Genomic DNA, 14,488 nt, shown 5'->3' on the forward strand with positions numbered 1-14,488 from the left:
TTCTTTTAGCCTAAGAGTTTATTCTGAAAATATAGCAAAAAATATATATCATTTACTAGTGATATTAGTCATTAATTAATCCCTAAGTAATGTAATAATCAGACTTTCCAGGTTGGGCTAGTGGTAAAGATTCTGCCTACCAATGCAGGAGATGAAAGAGATGGGGGTTAGATCCCTGGGTCAGGAAGATCTCCCGGAGGAGGGCATGGCAGCTCACTTCAGTATTCTTGCCTGAAAAATCCCATGGACAGAGAAGCCTGGCAGGCAGCAGTCCATAGGGTCACAAAGAGTTGGACATGACTTAGCAACTAAACTAAAACAATGTATTAATCCTTAATACATAATGAATTTTCAAATCTAAATGAAAGCAAGAATAATTTTGAAAACTGGGTAAGAAACATGATGGTAATTAACTGAGGAGTAAAAACGTGACTGTGAAAGTCGCTCCGTCGTGTCCGACTCTCTGTGACCCCATGGACTATACAGTCCCTGGAATTCTCCAGGCCAGAATACTGGAGTGGGTAGCCTTTTCCTTCTCCAGGGGATCTTCCCAACCCCTGGAGAACTGAACTGAACTAGTGGAGAGATTATTTTGTCTTCAGCTCAGTTCAGTCGCTCAGTCCTGTCTGACTCTTTGCAACTGCATGAACTGCAGCACACCAGGCCTCCCTGTCCATCACCAACTCCTCAAGTTTACCCAAACTCATGTGCATCGAGTTGGTGATGCCATCCACCCATCTCATCCTTTGCTGTCCCCGTCTCCTCCTGCCCTCAGTCTTTCCCAACATCAGGGTCTTTTCAGAGGAGTCAGCTCTTCGCATCAGGTGGCCAAAGTATTGGAGTTTCAGCTTCAACATCGGTCCTTCCAATGAACACCCAGGACTGATCTCCTTTAGGATGGACTGGCTGGATCTCCTTGTAGTCCCAGGGACTCTCAAGAGTCTTCTCCAACACCACAGTTCAAAAACATCAATTCTTCAGCTTTCTTTATAGTCCAACTCTCACATCCATACATGACTGCTGGAAAAACCATAGCCTTGACTAGACGGACCTTTGTTGGCAAAGTAATGTCTCTGCTTTTTAATATACTGTCTAGGTTGGTCATAACTTGCCTTCCATGGAGTAAGCATCTTTTAATTTCATTGCTGCAATCACCATCTGCAGTGATTTTGGAGCCCAGAAAAATAAAGTCAGCCACTGTTTCCACTGTTATCCCATCTATCTGCATTGAAGTGATGGGACCGGATGCCATGATCTTAGTTTTCTGAGTGTTGGGCTTTAAGCCAACTTTTTCAGTCTCCTCTTTCACTTTCATCAAGAGGCTCTTTAGTTCTTCTTCGCTTTCTGCCATAAGGGTGGTTTCATCTGCATATCTGAGGTTATTGATATTTCTCCCGGCAATCTTTATTCCAGGTTGTGCTTCAAACCATCAAGATGTAACCACCAGCAATTCTTCACACACAAAAACATTGTCTTAAAAGAAGATTTAGAGACAGATACACAGGTATTTACACAAAAATAATGTTTTACAGCTTTGTTTATGAAGAAAAGAATAGAAACTAAAGTATGATTGTGGAAGACCAATTAATTAAAAAAATTAACATGTCTGCCTAATAAAATGTACACTGTGTAACCATTTAAATGATGTAGAATTATTATAAATTTAGGAAAATGCTCTTGTGATATTTTAAATAAAATGATTATGTATTTGTGTATAGACACAAACATATATATGAAAAAATATGTAAATACTCACAAACAGATATATATATATATATATATATATATATATGCTTCACTAAATACACACGAGTCTTTCTGTGAATTTCTAATTATTGCCTAAAATAAAATTGTAGAGTTACAGTTTTTGCATCATATTATAGGTAAGTTTTAAAACATATTGGTATTTATTGCAAAATTATCCTGTAGAAAATTTTGTCATTTGACACATCAGTTGATAGACCAAATTTTAAAAAATATTCAGTATTGATCCTGGGGTCATGTATGAATAGATTAGAGATAATTTCAATTTTCTTTTTTTATTCTTTCTGCACTGTAAATCTATTTTGCCAAGGGCTTGGGAGGCAGAGGAGTTCCTGTGGCTCAGGAATCCTTAGGCAGACTGGGCATAGACAGAGTATGTCCCATGTGTGGACTCTGATCAGGTCCTAACCATCCCTGTGCAGCTCTTTAGTCACAGATGTAGATACCAATCCTCTCAGTTTGGCTCTGTAGTTAACAATAACAATGCATAGCTCCCTTTCAGATTTAGATTTAGAAGGCAGATAACCCCATCCATTCTCATGGTTCTCATCTTTTTAAGTATTTTGGCAATGCTGTAAAAAGGAACTTTAGAGATCCCCTCCTTGATTCCTAAATATTTATAAATGATCATTTATCAGAATTTACATATAATAAAGAAGGCTGAGCACTGAAGAATTGATGCTTTCGAATTATGGTGCTGGAAAAGAGACTCTTAGAGAGTCCCTGGACTGTATGCAGATCAAACCAGTCAATCCTAAAGGAAATCAACCCTGAATATTCACTGGAAGGACTTTTGGTGAAGCTGAAGCTCCAATATTTTGACCACCTGATGCAAAGAGCCAACTTACTGAAAAACACCCTGAGGCAGGGAAAGCTTGAAGGCAGGAGAAGGGGCAGCAGAGGATGAGATGGTTAGTTAGTATCACTGACTCAATAGACATGAATTTGAGCAAACTCTGGGAGATAGTGAAGGATAGAGGAGCATGCGGTGCTGCAGTCCATGGGGTCACAGATACCTGTACACAACTTAGTGTCTGAACAACAACAATACATAATTCAGTCACTGTAACTGCAGTGCTTTGTTTGGCACTTTTACTGTTTGAAGTAACTACTCTGTTAGCCTGAGAGTTCATTACAAAAATGTGAAAAGTAGTGTCATTTATTGTTTCGGAAGCACTTAGTTGGCTACATTGAACAGAAAGTAGTGTGGAATATACAGGCCAATGCTCATGGTCCTGAAACTTATATACACACAGAATCTTGATAAATAGAGATATAAAATATTTTTTAAAATATGTTAGATGCTTGCCCATGTTCATACCATTGAAAAATTGGGATGTTGTGACATCATCAGTTGCTGAATATAAACCTGATACTGAAAGCGTGTTTCTACCTGTTTATGCTTGATCTTTTTCAGGAAGCTGAATACTTCGCTGTGACACTCTCTGTGTTAGCATGAATATGACTAGGAATGGGAAAGCTGAGTTTAAGTTAATTTGGAGGGATTTTAAAGTAGTAGAGGACCGTGTCAGTCATAATTAATAATGGGGAAAAATAAAATGTTTTTATGAAACTTTAAATTTTATTTTATAATATAGCCAATTAGCAATGTTGTGGTAGTTTCAGGTGAACACAAAGGGGCTCAGCTGTGCATATACACGTGTCCATTCTCCCCAGTCTCCCCTCCCGTCCAGGTTGCCACACAACTTTGAGCAGCCTGTGCTATACAGTTGTTATCCATTTTAAATATAGCAGAGTTGCATGTTGATCTCAAACTCCCTAGCTGTGTCTTCTCCCCATCCCCCCTCACTTGCAACCATAGGTTCATTCTCCAAGTCTGTGAGTCTGTTTCTGTTTCATAAATAAGTCCTTTGTATCATTTCTTTTTTGATTCCACATATAAAGGGTGCCATACCAAATTTCTCCTTCTGTGTCTGGCTTACTTCCCTAAGTCTGACCATCTCTCGGTCCCTTTGTGCATGTGTGCGTGCTAAGTCACTTCAGCTGTGTCTGACTCTTTGTGACCTCATGCTGCAAATGGCATTGTTTCATTCTTTTTAATGCCTGAGTAATATTCCTTTGTGTATATGTACCACATCTTTGTCCATCCCTTTGTTGATGGAAATTTAGGTTGCTTCCATGTCCTTGCTACTGTGACTAGTGCTTTTTTTCAGAATGGTTTTGTTGGGTGATTTTAGGGTAAAAATGTATCATATAAATAACGTCAAAGTGCTAATAGCATGGATAAACTTGAGAAGAACGTGGAAGTTTACAAATGAAGATAAATGGTAACCAAAATAGAGGGAGACAGCACATAACATTATGTTTAATGACAAGAACTTGTTTGATTTTTATGATGTAATGGATACACAGAAAAGATCAGATTCTGATTTAAATTCTAAATATTCAGCTTGTACTGGAAAGATGCATGTGAGGCCCATAGGGAAACTGTGGGTGTCCAGGGAATCAGAGCCCAGGGGAAATGAATAAGGAATTGGGCAGATGGATAAACATTCATGGTTGAATTTCCCTCTGCTTGAACTACATTGCCAAGGTCAAAAAGTGGCTCAGGTCTCTGGGAAGCAGCAGCTGTACTTTGTGTTCTCAGATTTCAACAGCTAAATCAAAGAAAAATGCTAGGACTAGTCATAAAACATGAGCATTTGATTATTGTTATCTGAGGAGAAGGAATGCATACTAAAAAGCTGGGGGATAGTGAGAAAAAATCTGGCTACAAGTGTGAATGTTTCTACATTAAAATGCCTATGATCTTGGACAAACTCTCAACATCTCTGAAATCCAGCATCCTAATTTCTTCTCAGGCAATTTTTGAGAAAAAGGAATAAATTAATTGAAGGAAAGCATTTCTCAAAACTATAAATTACTGTACAATCCTTGAAGGCATTTAAACATAGGTGGTGTTAGGCTTGACTCTGTTGAGAGAATTACAGGTGGAGGTCAAAGCTCAACTCTGTCACGTGTCATGTGACCATTTGCTCTCATCCTCTGTTGGTTTTGGTTTATTGGTGTTATTTATTTGCTAAGTTGTGTCTGACTCTCTGTGACCCTATGGGCTGTTACCGCCAGGTTCCTGTGTCTATGGGATTTCCCAGGCAAAAGTACTGGAGTGGGTTACCATTTTCTGCTTCAGGGGATCTTCTTGACTCAGGGATCAGACCCACATCTCCTGCACTGGCAGGCAGATTCTTTACCATTGAGCCACCAGGGAAGCCCTGGTGTTGCTTTGCATGAGTGCTCAGTCGCTTCAGCTGTGTGCAACTCCTTGTGACCCCATGGACCGTAGCCCTACAGGTTCCTCTGTACATGGAGTTTTCTCGGCAAGAATACTGGAGTTGGTTGCCATTTCCTCCTCCAGAGGATCTTCTCAACCCAGGAAATGAACCTGCATCTCCTGTGTCTCCTGCATCGCAGGCAGATTCTTTACCACTGAGCCACTGGGGAAGGCTCTCATTCATTATTAGTTATCATCATGAATACATTAGCATCCACAAAGTTGACCATTCTAGAAGGTATTAGAGCATGTACTATCAATGGAGATGGCCCATATGAAACCAAGCTATTACAAATTCATTCATATTTGAATCACCATGTGAAATCTCGAGTAACTATGAAAAGTTGTGATGATTCTAAAGGGATTTGACATTAGATTCTCACAATGAGAATTTATTACCTATTTTTACACAATAGTCAGCTTTTAGGTCCTTAGCATTACCTTGAAAAAATTGTATCAGTGGAAAAAAAAATCCTAATATATATCTGTACACAATATTGTTCTTTCAAATTATCAATTGTATGAACAAAGAAAAAAAATAATGCCTAAAAAGTGAAAAATAACAAATGAAGCCATACTACCAATGACTGCCCTCTTTCTGACTCTTAGATTTCCATTTTCCTTATATCTGAAACATAAAAATATAATTATTTTATTACTATATTTAGTCTATACACCAAAACAACAGGAATTAGTCTCTTCCTAGAATCCCAGCAACCACAGGCAATATGGAACAATAGAGTGGACACTTGGGACCCAGTGTTCCCAAGAACTTCTGGAGTCCAATATTTCCAAATAGAATGATGCGTAATATTTTCCCAATAAAATATAGCATAAAATAATTGTCTATATATAATCTTTGAGGGCTCATCATTATTTTTACTTATAAAATTATATTACATATGATATATGTATATAGATCTATACATATATGCTATATATACTATATACTACATATATGTAGAGTGTATAGATCATATGTGTATAGTCTATATGCTATATATATGTATAGTTTATAGATCACTATAGCACACCATGCACCATGTCAAGCCTTTCCAAATCCTCGCAGCAACCCAGTGAAGTGGATGATATTATTATTCTTCTTATTCTGAAGTTGAGAAAACTGAACTGCAGAGAGGCTGAGTAAGTCACCCTCGATGGTTACTTAGTGGTGGTGGTAAGATGTTCACCCAGGCAGCTGAGTTCCAGATTGCACCTAGGTGCTCACCAGAATGTTCTCCCTGTGATGTAAACACTGTGAAAGTCTTTCACAAGCTATTGTCACACATGCACTCCCACTGCCTGTTGATATGCAAAGTCTTGTACAAAGCCTTATTGTGTTAGAGATACTATGCTGTCAGCCACTCACTGAAGGAGTGCTTCTCCCCATGAATCTGATTAACGCCTCAGCCAAGTTGCATGTTATTTATTATAGGTCGGTGAACCATCAGGTGCTTGTGAAATACTCACATCTGAGGGGGAGGGGGTTCTTTGTGGTTCTCAAGAGTCTCCTGTGTAAAAAATCGTTAATTTACAGCTAGTTAGAATAACTATATTTTAGTGAAAGCAAGCTATTTACCTAAATAGTTTTTTTTTAAGTTGAAAATGTCAAATAGTGAAATTTCTCGGCATTTTATAGGTTTTTTTTTCCCCTTTTCTTGATGAGCTATAAATGAAGATAAATAATTTTATGTCTATCCATTTTTTTTTTCTAACCATACTTACAAACTGTGAGAAGCCCTTAGAACTGTGTGGACAATGAAACTTTTGGTGTGGACAGAAAGCCACATTGCTATTTCTCTTTCTGTTTATTTTTCTCTCAGGTCCCTTGAGACCTAAGTGAAGTCAAAGTCGGTCAGTTGTGTCCGACTCTTTGAGACCCCATGGACTATATAGGCCATAGAATTCTCCAGGCCAGAATACTGGAGTGGGTAGCCTTTCCCTTCTGCAGAGGGTCTTCCCAACCCAGGGATCGAACCCAGGTCTCCGGCATTGGAGGCAGATTATTTATCAGCTGAGCCAGAAGTGAAGCCCTAAAGGGTGGAACTTAAGGGTTTTTCTCTTTGGAATGTGCTGTTCACTATTATAGGCTTCCTTGACAGCTCAGTGGTAAAGAACCCACCTGGCAATACAGAAGATGTGGATTTGATCCCTGGGTTGGGAAGGTCCCGGCCAGAGATCAAGGAAGGAAGGAAATGGCAACTCATCGTTGGCTGGGAAATCCCATGGTTAGAGGAGCCTCGTTGGCTGTAGTCATGGGGTCTCAAAAGAGTTGGACACGACTTAGTGACTAAACAACAACATTCTCTATCATACCTTGATCAGGGTTGGGGTGGGGTCATGGGATAAGAAAATAATGTACAGGCTACTTAGGGCTTTCTCTCTTGTGAGAAGCAGAGGAGAAGGATGAGTGGGAGGGATTCAAGGTAACCATTACCACTCCCCGCACCCCAACACACACAGAGAAAAGGAGAGTGTATTGTGATTTAAGGCAAAACTCTTTCTAAGAAAAAGTAAGTTGAGGCCAGAATCTTCTCTATAGCCTTAATTCAGTGTACTGCAGTAAGTATTCATTGAACTCTCACTGGCTATTTGTTAATGCAACGATTTTTCAATATTCTTCTTGACGGTGGGATGACTTAATCTTAGATCAGGGTAGATAATTTAGAAATGTTTATTTCCAGCAAAGGACCACAATTTAAAGTTATCTAGTGTGGAAAACCTTTGTGGAAAAATATTATTGTTCTCTTAGAATTTTCAGGTCTTTTATTTTTTCCTCCTAAATTGAAACTGTCCTCGTATTTTCTCTTCTTTATATTGTATTATTTTCTGCTTCTTACATTCTTCCTCAACATTTAGAATAAGGTAATAAAGTTAAAAATATGACTCACTAGAATTATTCTTTGTTTACAAAATACATTGTTAAATGTGCTTGGAATGGGGAATAAGAGTGAACAATCATGCTCAAGAGTGAAAATGCACTGTACAATAATCCCAGAGTGACGAGGAGTGGAATTTGTTCTGAAGAGGTGTAGCTGGAGGAGGAGAGAGAAGATGGATGGGAGAAAGCCAGTCACAGGGCAGGTGCCTCTTCAGTCTTGTATGTGTGTGTGTATGCATGTGTGGGTATTAATGTGTGGGTGTATAAAACAATGAAGGGACTGAATTTTTATTAGAGTAGATAGAGGGTGAATCAAAGAAAGCATTTATGGATACAGAACCTCAGACAGAAGATTATGACCTTTCGTTGGATATGGAGTAGAAGCTGGGCAAAGAAATCAAATCATATTTTGCCCTCACTTGCAAGGTCCTGCCTGCATGTGAACATCTGTCTTATTTAAAATTTGATATGTGGTAGCCAGCAGGCCGTTTCAGTATTACTGTTGTTCTTCCAGCACCAACATCATTAAAGGATTTAAAGATGGCGAGTGAACTGGATGGATGTGTGGTTTTGAGGGATTGCACGGGTGGTGACCTGGAGTGGGAACTAGACACAGGGGCACCGTTATCAGTAGGCAGACAAGTGCGGGAGAGAGGGGGACTCTACAGGAGTTGATTATAGGGTCTTCAGTATTCAGCTGATGGTGGAAACAGCTGACATGGTGAGTTTGTGCACATAGTAAGTGTGTAGAGGCAAAGTGTGTGTTTACACAGGAGCTGTGAAAAGGCAACATGAAAGAGGAATGAGAACTCTGGGTAGCAGGAGCAAAGTCACTAACGTGTTTTATAAGTAAAAGATTCTTTGATTGAATAATAAAATTATGTTACCTTCTGAAGAAAGTTAATTTGCTAATTTCTCCCAGAGAATTGGAAGACCAGCTTCCTTCAAAGTGCCAGTAATACCTTCTTATAAACATATACAGTTTTTGAAGTTAACAGTGAATTATTTTCAGTTAGATTTGCTTTGAAAAAGGTTTGTAGTTCTCAGTAAGAGTTGGAAAAACAATCCTTAACTATGTTGGAGTTAAAGGTCTCTGCTGCTGCTGCTGCTGAGTCGCTTCAGTCGTGTCCAACTCTGTGCGACCCCATAGACGGCAGCCCACCAGGCTCCACCATCCCTGGGATTCTCCAGGCAAGAACACTGGAGTGGGTTGCCATTTCCTTCTGCAATGCATGAAAGTGAAGTCGCTTAGTAGTGTCCGACTCTAAGCGACCCGATGGACTGCAGCCTACCAGGCTCTTCCGTCCATGGGATTTTCCAGGCAAGAGTACTGGGGTAGGGTGCCATTGCCTTCTCCGAAAGGTCTCTAGTAATGGTTAAAAAGTATTCTCATCAATGAAAAAGGCATACATTGTCAATCATATTTATGGAAAATTAAATATTTTTCACAAAACCCTATAAAATATTAATATGTTACAATATAAATAATTTGAATTTTTTCCTTTAAGCTTTACATTCAACAGAATTTTAATTGCAAGAATTTAACTTTGAACAGGGTTAGGAAATATGTGAGAGAAGATAAAGTTTGTCTGATTTTGACCAAGTTTCTTAGCAGTTTTCATAATCAAACATTACATGCCATGTACAAATAATGTCATAAAGAGTTTTAATATATATTAAAATATAGTGCAGTCCATTACACAGTGTGAGGTGGCCTTTTCTGTCTCTGAGTTTTGCTGTATAAACTTTTAATAACCATTCTAGTAGAAATAGCATGAAGAAAAATAAGCAAATGAGTAGATCAAATACATGTAAATTACATTAGTATTTAACAGAAAAGAGTGACTATTTTAAGAGTTGGTGAGTGTTAGTTATTCTATTTTATATCCACTCCAGTCTGTGTTTTCAAACACCCCTTTTTTCCCTCTCCTCTGTCTCCAGGGGCGTAAGGTGACTAGAAATCATTTGTAATGACTTCTCAGCCCTCTTTGCTAAAGGATGCTCTAGTCCTAAGGACCTGTCTTCTATGTAACTGACATGGTGTTCTGACCATTGGGCTTCACAAATTACCCTCAGTTGCTTTGGTCAGGAAAGGGAAAGTTCTGGACAGTGTTGCTTACTGAAGAGTTATGACATGGAAAATATATAAACACTGCTCTTACTTAGTATAACATTTGCTTTCAAATATAAGCCATAAACCAAATATGGTTCCTGGCTGCATTCAGAATGGAACATGTTTAGAAAGCACCTATTTGGCAGGGTTCAACAAAATATGTGCCAAAAAGTCTAGCCTTGTAAACAGCTATGGTTTCAGAGACATTTTGTACTTCTGTGCAGTATAATCACTCAAAAATCACTGAGCTTTTGTTTTGAATAAAGCTTCCCTTTCTTGAAGTAGGGAACATTATGCCAGTTTCTGTTTTTTTTTTAAATGTTGGCATATATTATTGTTTTAATATTTTGTTGGCACCTTTTATAACATTCATATATCTCTGATAACAAACTTAACTCACCCTACAATTCAGTTGTTCAGAGAAAATGTAAACTCACCCATTTTACACAGTGAATCTAGTCTTCCTCATGCATCCCCAACAAATAGCCTGCAGAATAAAACAAGTAATGATGTCCAATCTGATGTACAGCTTAGTCTCATCCCATAGTTCAGATGGGTTGATCTTTGCATGGGCAACTTTGAGCACCTCTCAGTATATGTGTTCTGTGCTTAGAGAAAAATAATGCTAATTCAATCACTAAGATTTCTTAGTCTTCAGTTCAGTTCAGTTCAGTCGCTCAGTCGTGTCTGACTCTCTGTGACCCCCATGAATCGCAGCACTCCAGGCCTCCCTGTCCATCTCCAACTCCCGGAGTTCACTCAAACTCATGTCCATCGAGTCGGTGATGCCATCCAGCCATCTCATCCTCTGTCGTCCCCTTCTCCTCCTGCCCCCAATCCCTCCCAGCATCAGAGTCTTTTCCAATGAGTCAACTCTTCGCATGAGGTGGCCAAAGTACTGGAGTTTCAGCTTCAGGATCATTCCTTCCAAAGAAATCCCAGGGCTGATCTCCTTCAGAATGGATTGATTGGATCTCCTTGCAGTCCAAGGAACTCTCAAGAGTCTTCTCCAACACCACAGTGCAAAAGCATCAATTCTTTGGTGCTCAGCTTTCTTCACAGTCCAACTCTCACATCCATACATGACCACTGGAAAAACCATGCAGCCATGAAATTAAAAGATGCTTATTCCTTGGAAGAAAAGTTATGACCAACCTAGATGGCATATTGAAAAGCAGAGACATTACTTTGCCAACATTATGCCAGTGCAACAGAATGTGCACACTGAGTTGCTTCAGTCGTGTCTGACTCTATGTGACCCCATGGATTGTAGCCTGCCAGGCTTCTCTGTTCATGGGGATTCTCCAGGCAAGAATACTGGAGTGGGTTGCCATTTCCTTCTCCAGGGGGTCTTCCTGACTCAGGAATTGAACCCGTGTCTCTTTAGTCTCCTTCACTGGCAGGCAGGTTCTTTACCGCTAGTACCACCTGGGAAGGCCCAATTTGAGAATGTAGTTTTTTCAAAATCATCATTAAAGCAATTGAACATGAACATTTTGGTTCTTATATTTTTCTTTCAGAGACATTCTTGTTTGTCTCAAGAACTCTTCTTGAAATGTGCATGATAGACACTATTTTGAGAGTTATGAGTTGTTCTACACCAAACTATAATTGCTTATAGATTCCTTCTTATGCTTTATGACTGATATTTTGCTTTAAATATGTGTATCCATTGACAGATAACTCATGAAAACATAATAAGGCACATGCGTGAATAATATGAATTTTCTAATTGGTCTTCATATGGCTCCATGATTTGATCAACTCAGATAATAAACATTACAAGATAAAATTAATGTTTATAAGACTATACTTTCAATGAGATTTGGAGTCATGTACCTACTGTTTTATGAGCATAATTCTGATTTTTTTTTTAGAGAGATGGTATGAGACTATTAAGAGTAAAATGTCTTCATTGCGGGCCTAAGCAAGTGATGAGGACTTCATTGGAGGCATCCTCAGTCTTGGTATCTCCAGAGGCTTTTTTTGTTTGTTTTATACATTTTTAATATTTATTTATCTTTAGTTGAAGGATAATTGCTCTACAGTATTGTGTTGGTTTCTGCCAAACATCAACATGAATCAACCATAGGTATACCTCTTGAACCTCCCTCCCTCTCTCTTGAACCTTCCTCCCAGAGGCGACTGATGCATTGTACTTATGGATTCATGTTATCAAATAGGCAAATGAATTGTTGAAACATTTGGAAGTAATGAAGCCATGAGTCTGGATGTTCTTGCTTCATGTAGACCTAGTTGGGAACTCCTAAAGGATTTGAAAGACAGTGTTACACTATTATTCCAGTATTTACTAATGTAGCCAAGGAAGTTTTAAAAAGGTATCAAAATTATATCCACTAAGTAATGTGACATTATGCTATAGTCAAGAATAATAATGTACTAAATGCTATTTAAATGGCACTAATGGAGAAGGAAATGGCAACCCACTCCAGTGTTCTTGCCTGGAGAATCCCAGGGACGGGGGAGCCTGGTGGGCTGCCGTCTGTGGGGTCGCACAGAGTCAGACACGACTGAAGCGACTTAGCACTGGTAAAGAACCCATTTGCCAGTTTGGGAGATGTAAGAGATGTGGGTTCAATCCCTGGGTTGGGAAGATCCCCTGGAGAAGGGCATGGCAACCCACTCCAGTATTCTTGCCTGGAGAATCCCATGGGCAGAGGAACCTGGAGGGCTACAGTCCACAGGGTTGCAGAGTCAGACATAACTGAGTGATTTAGCATGCAGTGAACACATATCACATGTTAGGCATTTTACCAAATGACTCACACAACTGAGTCTGTACAAATTATAAATACCATGGGTTTAAAATCCCAGAAAGCTTAATAACTTACCTAAGGGTTATAACTAGCAAAGATCTGAATCAAGTATTTGAACCAAGTTTTATTTGATTTCACAGTTTCTAGCATTTCTATGTATGCAACTACTTCTACGAAATCATGTAGAATACCACATGTTACTTTAAGTGGCACATAAAACCCCAAAGCCCAACTTAACAAAGCCAGGCTGTGTACCAAAGTGCAGAAAGGAAGTGCAACATTGCTTGCTTGCTTGCTAAGTCGCTTCAGTCCTGTCTGACTCTTTGCGACCCCATGGACTGCAGCCCATCAGGCTCCACTGTCCATGGGATTCTCCAGGCACAAATACTGGAGTGGGTTGCCATGCTCTTCTCCAAGGAAGTGTGACATAGAGCTAATCAATTACATCTCCATATACATCCAGAGGTGGTGCTAGTGGTAAAGAACCCATCTGCCAACGAAGGGGATGTAAGAGACACAGGTTCAATCCCTGGGTCAGGAAGATCCTCTTGAGAAGGGAATGGCAACCCACTCCAATGTTCTTGCCTGGAGAATCCCATGGAGAGAGGAGCCTGATAGGCTACAGTCCATGGGGTGGCACAGAGTCAGACATGACTGAAGCAACTTAACACGCGTACATCCAGAAACTGCCCTCAGGCTCATATACCTGTATAATGTATTGTTCCCAAGTCAGAAGAATCAAAATAGTACTTACAGAAGAATATGTGCCCTTTGAGAAGGTAATGGAATCTTTGGCACCAATATGACATTAGTACCCAGAGGAGTGAAAACAAATAATGACAGTGAGAAGGTGATATTCCTCTAAATACATCAATTTCTATGAATAGTGAACTGTAAATTAAGGCAGTTATAGCAGGAGTAACTAGGAGTTATCTCATGCTTTTGGCATCGTTAACCCTCTCTGATAACCTGTTCAAAATTCACAAGGATTGATACTGGATAATTTAAATAGCAGATTAAATAGTCAAGGGAGCCTTTCCTGTCACAAGGAACCAAGACTATTTTTGAATTTTAAAATATTGTATATTTGATTAATTTATTTTAGAGAAATTATTTGAAAGTGCCTCAAAAATCTGTATGTATTCTTATCACCCATTCATAACTAATTCATAACTAATAACCAATTAAAATGTAATTTGTTTTTATAAAAATTTTCCATTCAGCTTTATACTTAGAAATTGATTATTGGTGGTCTTTGAAACAAACCTCCATTGCCGTAAAAATTCAAGATTAAGATAACCTTCTAGTATATAAGATAGCTATAACATAATGTAAACGCAGACACTCAACATATATAGCTAAGTTACTATTGATAGCATTTTATAACCTTAATTACTGGGAAAGTCACATGATTTTTGTTTAATTGATTTCATTATTATTTAAATTCAGTCTTTTGACTTCATAAAATTTTATCATTTTTACTATAAAATTCTATATTAATAAATACTTTATTATGATTTTAAATAATTACTGGCAAGCTTTGAGTATTTCACATTAAACTGAAAGGCTAGTAATTATAAGTTCTTCAGTAGAGTAACCTTGGAGTCAATAGAAGTAAAACATTTATAATTTGATTTTATTCCAAACCCTGTTTTCTTCTA

The 14,488-nt window shown here is 38.7% G+C and overlaps 1 long non-coding RNA gene across 1 annotated transcript in view; it reads left to right on the forward strand.

The window, feature by feature from the left end:
• Positions 1-459: 459 nt before the first annotated feature.
• The window catches only part of LOC139182671 (uncharacterized), a 63,350-nt gene continuing 49,321 nt past the window's right edge, over positions 460-14,488 (forward strand). Inside the window, exon 1 of the long non-coding RNA XR_011566181.1 lies at positions 460-1,504. This is a non-coding gene — a long non-coding RNA (uncharacterized lncRNA). The remainder of the gene's footprint in view (positions 1,505-14,488) is intronic.

Source organism: Bos indicus, chromosome 4 (assembly GCF_029378745.1).
Source record: "Bos indicus isolate NIAB-ARS_2022 breed Sahiwal x Tharparkar chromosome 4, NIAB-ARS_B.indTharparkar_mat_pri_1.0, whole genome shotgun sequence".
Classification (NCBI taxonomy): Eukaryota; Metazoa; Chordata; class Mammalia; order Artiodactyla; family Bovidae; genus Bos; species Bos indicus.